The following is a 13,381-nucleotide window of genomic DNA, read 5'->3' as shown; positions in this document are numbered from 1 at the left end:
ACTGAGTAGTGACATAGTGTGTGTCCACAGTGGATCTCATTTTCATCCAGAAAGAAGAGTGATGTCATATTGTTCATAGAAATGGACACAACGGAGGGCAATCATGTGCAGCCAACCTACTTTCAGAAAGACAGACATCCTGTTTTCCCTCATAAGTGGTTCCTACAATATCTTCAATCACATCAAACCACGTATACATATATTAAATGAAAATAGATGTGGAAATATCTAGGGGAATAAGGGTAATAAGAGGGGGAAGGGGGGAGAAATATGCTCAACGTGTAATATATAGCTGTAAGAGGTTTTTTTTTTTAGTATTTATTTATTCTATATAAGTACACTATAGCTCTCTTCAGACACACCAGAAGAGGGCATCAGATCTTATTACAGATGGCTGTGAGGTACCATGTGGCTGCGGAGATTTGAACTCAGGACCTCTGGAAGAGCAATCAGTGCTCTTAACCACTGAGCCATCTCCCAAGCTCCCCCCTCCCCCTTTTAAAGACGACTCTAGTTATTGGAGGGAGAACAGATATGAAGCCAGCAATGGTAGCACTCACCTTTAGTCCCAGCACATAGGAGGTAGGAGTAGGCAGATCTCTGAGATTGAGACTAGACTAGTTTACTTCGAGAGTTCCAGGTCAGCTATATAGAGAGAGCCTGTTAGAGACAGATAGACAAACAGACACACACACACACACACACACACACACACACACACACACACAGAGAGAGAGAGAGAGAGAGAGAAGGAGAGAGAGAGAGAGAGAGAGAAGGAGAGGAGAAGAGGAAGACCTTGTTCTGTGAGTAACAAAGAAGTAAGAAGGGAAGCTTGAGTCCAGGGAGATCAGAGCAGAGATTCAGTGGAGAAGTCATGTCACATAAGACCAGGAGTAATGGACAGGGGTTGGGGAGAAGGCTCAATGGACAAAGTAATTGCCTTCAAATGTGAGGCTCAGTCCTGAGATTGGATCCCTAGCACACAGTTAAAGGTAAGTGGGCATGGCGTCCTCCCTGTAATAGATCTCTAGCTGTGGAGATGGCGTGGGAGCAGGGGCGAGGCCATTTGGCTAGCTAGAGTGACTGAACTGGTGAGTCCCTGGTTCAGTGGAAAACCCTGCCTTAGTAAATAAGTGGAGAGCAATAGAGAGAGACACCCAATACCACAAGCTCTGGCCTCTACACATATTTACACACATATGTGTGTGTGTGTGTGTGTGTGTGTGTTTGTGTGTGTGTGTTTGTGTGTGTGTGTATGCGTACATATGTGTCAACATACATACCATGATTCCAAGGTGCTATTATTGTCTCCGTTTTTCAGGAGAAACTGGGTAAGCTGAGTACAGTTGAGGTGGCTTTCCCTGGTCACCCTGCCAACAAGTAGAGCTGAAGCCATCTTGCACTTGGCCGGATGGTTCCTCCAGTCATAGTTAGGAAAGACGCTCCCAAGAGCAATATCATATTTTAAAGATTTATTTTTATTTTATGCATATTTTGTCTGCACATATGTCTGTGTACCATGTGCATGACTCTTTCCTACAGAGGTCAGAAGAGGGCACAGGATTCCCTGGAACTGGAGTTGCAGGTGGTTGTGAGCCACTGTGTGGATGTTGGAAACAGAATCTGTGTGGCACCTCTAGTCAGAATGGATCAAAGGGGAGGTGTCTATGATACAGGTTTGCCTGTGGTGATGAAAAGGAATGCTGCTCATAGACTCAAACATTTGAATGCTTGGTCATTACATAGTGGTACTACTTGAGAGGGATTAGGAGGTGTGGCTGTGTTGGAGGAAGTGTGTCACTAGGGTAGGCTTTGAAGTCTTTAAATGATCAAGTTGGACCCAGTATCTTTCTCTTCTTGCTGCCTACAGGATCCTGATGTAGAATTCTCAGCTCCTCTCCAACACCACGCCTGCCTGCATGCCACCATGCTGACAATGGATTAAACCTCTGAAACTGTAAGCCAGCCCCAGTTAAATGCTTTCCTTTATGAGAGTTGCCGTGGCCATGCTGTCTCTTCACAACAATAGAACACTGACTTAAGACACCTGGTTCGAAGGAATTTCAGAGTCCTATGACACCCAGTTCTGATCCTCAGGGCAGTCCCACAGCAGTCTTCCTGTCTAACTCCATTCTCTCTTTTTCCCTACTCAAGTTAGAGGCCCACAGGGAGCCAAGAGAAGGGGTTGGGGGAGGCGGGCTCCCTCCCTGGCCTAGGGACAGGTCTTACTTTCTTTTTCAGAGGGAAGAAAGGAAGGCAAGTCTTAGCTCTGGCTGGAGGTAACTTACTCACCCTAATTCCCCAGGACTCTGAGGACATCCATCAGGGACAGTTTGGAAGGGTGGAGAGGGATTTGTTGGGGTCATTTTTGGGAACGGCAGAACAGGTTCTGAGCTATAAATAAGCTTAAGGAGGTGTCTAGCCCTTTTTAGATCCCTGATTGTGTAATGTGGTTTTCCCAGGAACTTGATGCTTACTGCCAATTCTGTGGCCACAAGGACCTTTCCACTCCGCATCCTCTTAGGTTTGTGGCCTGTGCAGATGAGGGCAGGAAAAGCTTAGGAGGAGGGCACATGGGTTCTATTTTGAGCTTTTTGAAATGAATATTATAAACTAGTAGGGCCTCAAGGTGAGGACAGATCTGGCCGCTCAGCCCGGGACACACCAGAGTAGATGACAGACAAAGGAGAGATCACTAGGGCATATAACAGGTAAAAGGGCAAGAGATAAGGGCTACATCAGTCCTAGGCACTCCCACATTCAAAGTTGAGGAAGAGGAGGAGCCAGTGCTGGAGGCTGGACCGGAGCCAGAAGAAACACCTTGACCATGAAGACAAGTGGGCTGACCCCTCCTGACTAGTGAGTGTGTCAAGGAGAGATCTCTGCTGACAGGTCAAGAGTGCTTCCTATGGTTCATGGGAGCATCTGACTGACAGAGCTTGCAGAGAAAGTAAAGGGGGCCAAGTGGGCAGACAGTGCATACAGACAAGGTTTGAAATTTGCTCTAAGGGGAACAGTGAAAACCGAAGCCATAGCCGAAGGGGAATTGCGATAAAGAAGTATCATTTCTTCCCGAAGATGGATCAGATGATATATACACACTTTAATGTGCAAACATCTCCTCTATGGTAGAGAAAAGAGACACAAATGGATAAGAGCACAACTGAACCACGTTACAATTATAAAGTCGCAGCCATGACGTCCATAAAATGAAGTTAAAAGGCACCGTAGGTGCCATGTAGTTGTCTTGGTTGCACGTGATGAAAATTCTATCCAATCCAACTAAACTTGAGCAAAGACGCAGAAATCCTCCCCACCCTCCAAAATAATTTACTTCGTAGACACAAACCCAGGTCCCCCTTTAAAGGGAATAAGCAATAGTTCATTATGGGACCAAATGTGAGTGGCCATCACCCTGTGAACATGGACTCAGGTTGTCCCAGTTACCATGTTCCTATGTGATTAATGGTCTCATGAAAGTTTTATGGCACCACAACAAAGTTATAAGTCAGGGCATTTCCAACTGTACTAGTGGGAACATTAGGTGGGCGAGTTATGGTGAGGCAGGAAAAATCTCTGGTGTAGGTCTCAGATGCTGTCTTCATTGGGCTTCCTGTTGCAGTGAAGAGACAGCATGACCAGCAATTCTTACAAAGGAAAACTAATTGGAGGTGGCTTACAGATCAAAGGTTTAGTCCAGCATCATGGCGGGAAGCATGGTGGTATTCAGGCAGATGTGGTGCTGAAGAAGGAGCTGAGAGTTCAACATCTTGATTCATAGGGAGCAGGAACAAAACAACAAAAAACAAAACAAAAACAAAAACAAACAGACAGATGCTACACCTTGCTTGAAGCTTCTGAAACCTCAAAGCTCACAGTGACACACTTCCTCCAATAAGGTCACACCTATTCCAACAAGGCCACACTTCTTATAAAGCCACTGCCTGTGGGTCAAGCATTTAACCATATGAGTTTGTAGAGGCCATACCTCTTCAAACCACAACAGATGCTATCTGTGATAGTCTTAGGGATTGGTGGGAGCTAGTGCTCTGTTAATATATTCCAAAAGGATTTAGCTGACAGTCACTGGGATGTTAGGTTGGACAATGAATGGCTATTATCAGACCTGTGATGATTTGGCTCTGTAACTGCAACACTTCAACTCTCCCCAGTTAGGAAGTTCTAATCAGCCAATCAGTCTTGCAGCATCTTTAATAGGTTACATCAAGAATAGTCAGTTGTAAGAGTAGAAGATGGGACTGGAGAGATGGCTCAGTGACTAAGAGCACTGACTGCTCTTCCAGAGGTCCTGAGTTCAATTCTCAGCAACCACATGGTGGCTGTAATAGGACTGATGCCCACTTCTGGTGTGTCTGAAGACAGCGACAGTGAACTCACATAAAATACATAAATCTTTTAAGAAAGAAAGAAATGAAGAAAGAAACAAACAAAGAAAGAAACAAAGAAACAAAAAAAAAAAAAAGAAAGAAATTGGACACAGATCTTTTTAAAAGAATTCATACCTGAAATTTCAGTGCTCTGGAGGACAGAGCCTAAGGCCAGATTGCACACAGAGGCCCTATATCACAACAAAACTACAGAGGACTGACAGAGTGGCTCATGAGTAAGGAACTTACCGCAGAAACCTGACATTCTGAGCTTGATCTTCAGAACCCGAGGAAAAATGGACGGGAAGAACCAGACGCACAAAACTGTTCTCTGTTCTCCATGTGTGTTGCTGTAAAATTTTAAAAATAAATGCTGTCTTTTACCCCGCACTAGGTCTGGCCCCACAGTGCTCCCAAGATAACTGATAGAGATCTTCATCTCACCCGCAAAGCCTCTCACCCTCTCTGTTCCATCCCATATCACACTGCTGATGACCTCTCTCTGAGCCTGGCAACAATCTCTCTACCCATCTAGTTCCCAGGCAGGTCACCACCATGCCATAAATATGCATCCCAATTCCATGGCAGCCTAGTGTCTCCAGCCACCACATACTTTGTTGAGCTTAAATCGCCACATGAAAGAACACACAACACAATAACCTCTGATCCAATTGATAAGATATAATTGCCTACCTAGACATACAAAGCCTGTACACATCCATCCCTTAAGAATATTCATAATAACCTGTAAATGTGCAGAGAGGAATCTTAACATCCGCCTCCATGTTCTCTTGGCTGCCTCCCTCTTTGGTTCCAGTCTCCTCCCTAAAACTTTTCTCCCGCCCATCCTTCCTTCTCTTCCAATGATAGGCCTCATTCTATCTTGTACCTGCCTTCACCTGTGTAATGATATTCTCCTACACATGTGTGCACCAAGGGATTCTAACTATGTTTGAACTAACACACACATGCACAGGGACACACATGCACACAGACACACAGACACACAGACACACACACACACACAGACATACACATATACACACAAACTAGTACCACCACCAATAACGACACTAATAAATTCAAGAAAAATGATACCTATTAGGAGGAAGAGATTGTGAATCTAGAATCTAGACCTGGCCTGTCAAAGACCCCTTCCTCCCCACAAGCCTAGTTGAAGTTCAGAGACCAAGGATACCTAACTCTAGTTACTGATCTGAACTTGCTAGTGTTGGGGAGAGTTTCTCCTTTCTTTGGGAAGATAGACTGGAAGCAGTTTGTGGCTGAACAATCCCATAAAGAGGTACATCCCAGTTGGGTGTGGTGGCTGTAATCTCAGTACTAGAGAAGGAGGATCAAAAGTCCAAGGTTCTAAGTTAAGATCCTGCCTCAGAGACAAGAAGAAGAAGGAAGGGAAGGAGGAAAGGGAGGAGGGAGGGAAGAAAGAAGGGAAAGGGAAGGAAGGAAGAAAAAGAATCGAAGTGGGGAGGAAAGAAGAAGGGTACATATAAGAGAACAAGGGCACCATGTAAAAAACAGAAACTGATGATAGTCAGATGAAGGGAGAGACTTGGCTGCAGAGAAGTCTCTGGCATCTAAGATTTCTCTTGGTTCTATGGCCCATCTTCTACTGGATATTTTTAAAGATTTATTTATTTATTTCATGTATGTGAGTACACTGTCGCTGTCTTCAGACACACCAGAAGAGGGCATCAGATCCCATTACAGATGGTTGTGAGCCACCACAAGGTTGCTGGGAATTGAACTCAGGACCTCTGGAAGAGCAGTCAGTGCTCTTAACCACTGAGCCATCTCTCCAGCTCCAAGTCCTATTTCTTGACATGACATTGCCATCTACAAAGTTCATGCTCAAGAACTGCCCAATGGAGTTATAAAACAAACACACACACACACAAACAAACAAAAAAACCCAAAGCCCTCTTAAATGTTTTAGTTTGTGATTTTGCATTGGCCAGGTTTGTTGGGTTGCTCTACGCCAAGATTGTGACTCCAGATTGTGCAAACAGGAGTCATTTTTCCCAAGTGCCCTGTACTTTTTTTCTTCCTTGTAAATTGTTTTATCTTTCTTTTTTTTTTTTTTCTTTTTTTCGAGCTGGGAACTGAACCCAGGGCCTTGTGCTTGCTAGGCAAGCGCTCTACCACTGAGCTAAATCCCCAACCCCTGTTTTATCTTTCTTATTAGTTAGAATCTTCTCTCTGATGTGTGTGAGTGATTTTCCAACAGGCAGACACCTCCAGGTTAGGTTTAACTTATGAAGGGGAAGGGGGACAGTTCAATTCCTGGCAGAGAATGAAAGAGAAAGAGAGTTATTAACTGGGCTTAGATTCATGGACGTTCGAGGGAGGTGTTTGTGGATTTGTGGGTCCTCTATCGTGTATTCAGAGAAGTGATCCACTTGCAGCTGGCTTTTTTTGTGTATGTTAAACACAGGAGGCTGCCATTTATATTAATAGTGTATATTGATCTCATAAGTTAAAGGATTCCACCTTTCCATACATGCATATAACAAACTCGCACATATTCACCTAAGTGAACAACGTAGGGAATGATTTACCTTGCATATGGCTTCAGAGAGTTCAATCTAAGACCGAACACCATAGCAGCTCTTTCTTACCCGGGTTTCATCTAATGAACAGAGCGTGTTTGTGGTGGACCTGGAGAAAGACTTTGGGATACAAACAGGGGAGGTGAGGACTACATAAGTGTGTACAGGGCTGCAGTTCATGCACTGGATGCGTTCAGACTCTGTCCTCACTTCACTAGTTTACTTCCACTCTTAGGAGAACCTTTTCTTTCTTAACAAGGTGACTCTGTTTATAGTTACATGTCCCCAGTGCAGTACCATGCTGTGGGACACAAGAGCCTGGGATCATTCCACCTCCTTCTCACTCTGCTTCTCTGATGTCCATGGCTAACTTTGTAGGCGTGACTTATTCTCACTCCCCCTCCTCTTGGTGGGTGATGGAGTTTTCAGCTCTCCTGTGCTGGTGTTTTTCCCTCAGACGTTTGTCCTCAAGTTAAATTCTTTCATTAATGAGGACAGGACCCCACCCACCCCCCAAAACACACACACACACACACACACACACACACACACACACACACACACACAAATGAGTAAGCCCATTTTCTTTGCTAAAGCAGGCCCATTGATTGAAACTTTACCCAAAGCATTGATAACACTCAGAGCAGACTGACTTATTAAGCACTCTTATTCTGCCAGCCATTTGAATGGAGAAGTTCTAGGAGGTTTAGCTCCCAGAGGAAGTGGGAGATGGGTTTGTTATGCCTTGTTTGCTTTGGTGACACTGAGCTCTAAGCATTGCATATGCTCCTTACAAAACACCGGAACTGCAGCCTCTTCTTGAGGAGTTTTTGTCGGGCTTCTTGTTTTGGGTTTTTTTGTTTGTTTGTTTGGGGGCTTGTACTGTTTTGGTGTTTTGAGACAGGGTTTCTCTGTGTAACCCTGGCTATCCTGACACTCCATCTGTAGCTAGCCTCGAACTCACAGGGATCTGCTTGCGTCTGCTGGTGATTTTAATCAGCCTTGAAAGCAACAGAGAACAGTGTCAGATGGCTGTTGTCAGAGGCCAGGGTGAAGAGAGGAAAAGATTAGGGACATGACTGGGTTGAACAGCCCAACAAATAGACCTTTCTAGACAAGGGTGGTCACTAACTAGATGAGTGGGGAAGTTTTCAGTGTGCTCAGAAAGGGAGAAGGGAGAACTGTTGGAGGAACCTTAGGTTTTTTTTTTTTAAGATTTATTTATTTATTTAAGGTATGTGAGTACAGTATCACTGTCTTCAGACAACACCAGAAAAGAGCATCAGATCCCCACTATAGAGGGTTGTGAGCCACCATGTGGTTGCTGGGAATTGAACTCAGGACCTCTGGAAGAGCAGTCAGTGTTCTTAACCACTGAGCCATCTCTCCAGCCCAGAACCTTAGTTATTAAAACTAAGTTTTTAAAACTTTTCACAAATACTAAGACAGAAGGGAAGCTAGATAGCAAAATGCCTCAGTCAGCCCTGGGGAAGGATGCCCTAGCTTTTTCTCATGTCTGTTATTAATTTTTGGCTTGTTTTTGAGACAGGTATCACCCTGTAGCCAGGCTGGCCTCAGACTTTCCAGATCCTCCTGCCTCAGCCTCCCAAATGCTTGTATTATAGGTGTGAGCCACCATAGCCCACTCTCTCGAATAGCACCTTCAGCTTCACCAGTAGAGATGGGCTTGGGACAAGTAATCCTTTTGGAGTCAAAAACTGTCCAAGAGAAATGCTGTTGATATGGTGCACACATCAAACTCAGATTCTGTAGCGCAGGCCCCGAGACAAGAAGGAATTTCCATTTTCTAGTCATGTGTCTATTCTTGGCCCCTTAGGACAATAATTTCTCTCGTTAATTATCCACTACCTAGTCATCTACTACACAGCCATTCTTTTTTTTTTTCCCCTTCAGGAGCATGTTTATTGTGTTTGAGATGATACACATCAATGCTCTCTGAGTTACAAAGGGTAGAAGGAAATCCTCTCATTACTACAAACTGACAAAGGTAAAACATTTTTACAATAGCATGAACTGCATACTCAGAAATAGATCTGGGCTTAACACAAATGACATAATTCCTAGTTATCTACAGCTGTTGATATCAGGAACCGCTTTCGCCTCCAGCAGTGATGTCACTGACAGGCAACGGGAATCTGCATCTGTTGTCATGGTAACGACCATACATTTCCAGCATACATTTGGTTCAGTTCCCACCTTCTCCTGGGAGCAGTTATGTCACAGTTTAAACAAAAGGCAGAACCTCCTTTCTGCCCCCTTCCTCTTTTTCTTTCTTCTCTCTCTCTTCCCCCCTCTTGTCTCTGTCTTCCTCAATAAACCTCTTCCACAGGGGACCGTATTGGCCAGGTGTGGTCTGTCCGATGGGAGCTGTGATTCTATCACAATAACAGCTATTTTTATAACTTCATACAGATAATGAATTAGGCTAAAATGTAGTATAATATTTGGTAGACTTCAGGACCAGTGTCCTTTAGTACACCACAAAATACATTTTGATATTCCAAAGAAGCAAGACTTGCAAGTGGGCATTTTAAACGTAACTAATCTATGAAGTTCTACTCTTGGTAGCATTTACCTTCTGCTTCTTCACGCTGCATACCAATTATGTGAATTGTGTAGCATATCTCTTGGTCCACCGTCTGGCTATACTGTCATGCTCTGCTCTGCTAGTCAAATACCGAGTGGCTATGCTTCCAACCAGAATCTGCAGGATTGCAGTCTGTCAAAAAGGGACAGATAGAGAGCAAAACCTTTGAAATAGTCAAAGCATGACTCCAGTTGTCTCTCAGAACATCCAGGCATAGGACTCCCTGACTGTTGATGTTACAGTGATAGATTCTGGTATGGAAGGTAACCTTTGGTGGCTTAGATGGATAATCTGAAGAAATTGTGATATCCAGAAAAACCCCACCACTGTAATACACAGAACCCGGTGGGCCCAGTATGAACGTTATCTCCTTTGGGTCCAGCACTGCTGTGAGGAGGAGGACCAAGGATGATCTCAGCTTGGTCCTTCTGAATTCTTTTAGCACTAGTGGATAACTTAGCAGTTGTTTTGCTAGAGGTGTCTTTCTTCTGTTGGGTGGCAGAAGGTTTTCTTCCTGGTCCTCGGGCTCTGCAGCCACAGGGTCTTGCTGGTCTGCACCTGAACTGCCACTGGTGTTGGGGCTCTTATCATCCAACCTTTGCCTATCACTGGACATCTTGGTGAAGTTATCTCTGGGAAAACTTACAAACGGGTTATATGCTGGTATATGCTTACCTAGCCATTCTTGGCATAACGAGAGGCACTTAAAATTTTATCTGAGGCAAAGGACTGAGACAAGCAGGCAGCCACAAGGGGACACCAGCCGCTCAGATGCAGCTGCTCACCAAACACTGGTAATCAAATCTCCTATTCTCATACTGCAGTAAAGTTGCATTTAGTCTCGGCGGAGGAACAGTCTTTTACATCAGAATTTATACTTTATTACAAAAAATTAGATCCTTCCACATTACCTTTTTCTGATGCTGGGGGCTGAATTTAGGGTCAACTGTGCATGTGCTCTACCACTGAGCTATACTACCAGTCTTCCAGAAAGTAGAGACCGAAAGTTTCAAAAGTTTTTTGCTTCATCAAAACAGGACTTTCCCATCTGAATGTGGGTTGTACCCATCTTGTCCTCTAAATGCATCCCCATGAGGCTTGCTGGGTAAACATTCTCTTGCTTTTTGAATGCTTGAAAACAAGGCTGTTGCTAGTCTCCAGGTGTGTAGCAAGAAGCAATGATGTCTTTGTAGTCAAAATGAACCAAGAATGGTATTTTATGGCAGGGCTAGGAGAGTAGGTGAGACCACGGTGTGAAGGACTTCTCTGTACTTATGGTGTTGTTGGCAGGAGTGTGTGGCAGCTGACAGAGGCACTGAGATGGGCTTTGTGGTTGTTAAGTAGATGCTGGTTAAGTCTGTGTTGTCAGACTCATGGGTAAGGTGTCAGGTTCTTTCTTCTGCAGTTGAAAGGGTTCCTTTCCAACGCAGAGGCTGTTTGCTTTGAATTATGGGGTCTGGAAGGATAGCTACATTGTTTCTTCAGTGCTGTCCTGACTGGGGGAAGAAGTGGCACACAAGGGAAGGAAACTGTTGCCACCCTTTCAAAGGGGAGTAAGCGAGAGACACAATGAGCGGTTCTCTCTCGTCATTGTGTAACTTTTCTGTTCAGAAAAGAAATGATGTGGCCTGTGGATGTAGCTAGTGCTTGGATTTTCTTCCTTTAGTTATTGAAATTTTACATTTAAGGGGTTAAACTTCTGTCAGCTTGTGCTGGTCACGGTGGTACATACCTGTAATCCAGTACTCAGGAGGCAGAGGAAAGAGGATCAGAATTTTGAAGCCGACTTGGTCTCCACAGTAAGTGCCAGGTCAGCCTAATGTATTTATTTCAAAGCTACAACGGCACAGCTAAGGGCTACTGCTTCCCGAAAGCCAGCCTATTCTTGCTCTGTTGTCTGCACTCAGGTTTCAGGAGAGTCCCTACATCTGCTCGCCTGTCCTTCGTTTGTCTTCGACGTTTCTTTTCCAGTTCTGGGATGACATCCTGGTGCTGGCTGTCAAAAGAATTTGTTCAATGTCTTTACCACAGACCTCACAGTCCAAGTCTCTTGTTGTCTGCTCTTTCTCACTGGTGAACGGAATAAATGAGGATAGTTTTGTGTCACAAAAACATGAGCAATAGATATGTTATCTAATGATGACTGAAATGGATTCACTAAAACATAACCAGGCTCAATGGTAGATGACTTGGCTAGAATTTTTGAGGCCCTGGGTTTGAATTTCAGCGCCCCTCCCCCCCAACACACGAGAAGTGGAGGAATACACAGAGACAGAGAGGTGGGGGGTATAACATCTCTCCAGCCCTATGTGTGGTTTTATTGCAGCTTTTTAATTAGCCAAAGTCTTCCAGAGAAACAAAAACACATACATATTTATCAGTGGTAGTGAAGAATTGGTTCACATGGCTTTGAAGTGCAGCAGTCTGAAGTCTCTGACACACAGGCAGCTGGAATTTCGGGGGAGAGGAGAGGTAAGTGGAATCCAAGGGCGGTCTGAAAGCAAGATCTTCACTTCCTAGCTTTCAGCTGTTTTCTCATAAAGTTTCAACCGACTGAACTTCCCACATTATGAAGGGTAGGTTGTGTGTGATTTATTGAAAGTCTGTTGATTCAAATGCTAAATACATCTTTAAAATACCCTCACAGTAATATCTAGACTGATATTTGAACAAAATTTAGATATCATAGTCCAGCTGAGTCAGAACATATAATCAATTCATTAATTAAAAACCTGGAGTTTTTGTCTTGTTTCATTATAGGCTCTCACTGTGTAGCACTGCTTGTGCTGGGGCTCGCTATGTAGACCACACTGGCTTCAAACTCAGAGAGATCACATGCCTCAAACTAAGAATTTCTTATGTTAACAAAAGGAACATTTAGTTGAACACAATAACTACACATGCTGGTTTGAAGGAAACATTCATACCAGATCAAATAATCATATTAAAAGATCCACTTGGGGGCCGAAGAGACAGCTTAGCAAATAAAGGCACCTGATAATAGGAGTTTGATCCCTAAGACCCACTTCCAAAAATTGTCCTGTGAACTCCACACATGTACACATACATACATGTGCACATCCACACAAAAGCTAAATAGATTTTAGTAACATTTTATTATTTTTTGTGTACATGCATGTTTTGTCCGCAAGTATGTTTGTGCACCGGGTGAATGTCTGATGCCCTCTGAGGTCAGAAAAGGGAACTGAATCCTCTGGGACAAGAGTTACAGACAGACGTGAGTTGCCCTGTGAGTGCTAGAAATTGAACCCAGGTTCTCTGCGTGGGCAACAAGTGCTTCTTAACAGCAGAGCCGACTCTCCAGCTCCAGCAAAGACAGTCTGAACCTCAGCCTTGGTGCTTTGATCTCCAACACCCACACAGTCTAATCCCTAGGGGTGGACAGGGAGAGAGCATACTTTCCTGCCAGTCCCCCAAGCCTACTGTCCCAGTCATCTCCACAGCTGGGGGTTGTGACCCTAATGGAACACTAGATCCACCATAGTCCTTGCATTTTACAGAAGGGAAAACTTCTGGATAAGGCTCAGCATGCGACTCTGTGCGGTGTTTTAAGACATCTTATTATCAATAATGTGCTGCGAAGAAAATGAAGTTCACATGGCCCAGGTGACACACCAGCTAGAGCGATTAAAGTTTAGCTAACTGACATACATGCACCTTGACCTACACCACAGCAACGTCTGATTAACACTAGTTCAAACACTTACTGCATAGAGCACTCTGCAGGTGCAAACTATAGGCCTTTGTAAACCTCCTCACTGCAATGAAAAAATAGTGACAACTTGTAAACACAACAC

The 13,381-nt window shown here is 44.1% G+C and overlaps 1 pseudogene; it reads right to left on the bottom strand.

Annotated features, from left to right (window-relative positions):
- Nucleotides 1-9,578: 9,578 nt before the first annotated feature.
- On the bottom strand, nucleotides 9,579-10,179 carry LOC116906131 (annotated as a pseudogene).
- Nucleotides 10,180-13,381: the final 3,202 nt, after the last annotated feature.

Source organism: Rattus rattus, chromosome 7, assembly GCF_011064425.1.
Source record: "Rattus rattus isolate New Zealand chromosome 7, Rrattus_CSIRO_v1, whole genome shotgun sequence".
NCBI lineage: Eukaryota > Metazoa > Chordata > Mammalia > Rodentia > Muridae > Rattus > Rattus rattus.
This window is presented reverse-complemented; position numbering and strand designations above follow the sequence as displayed.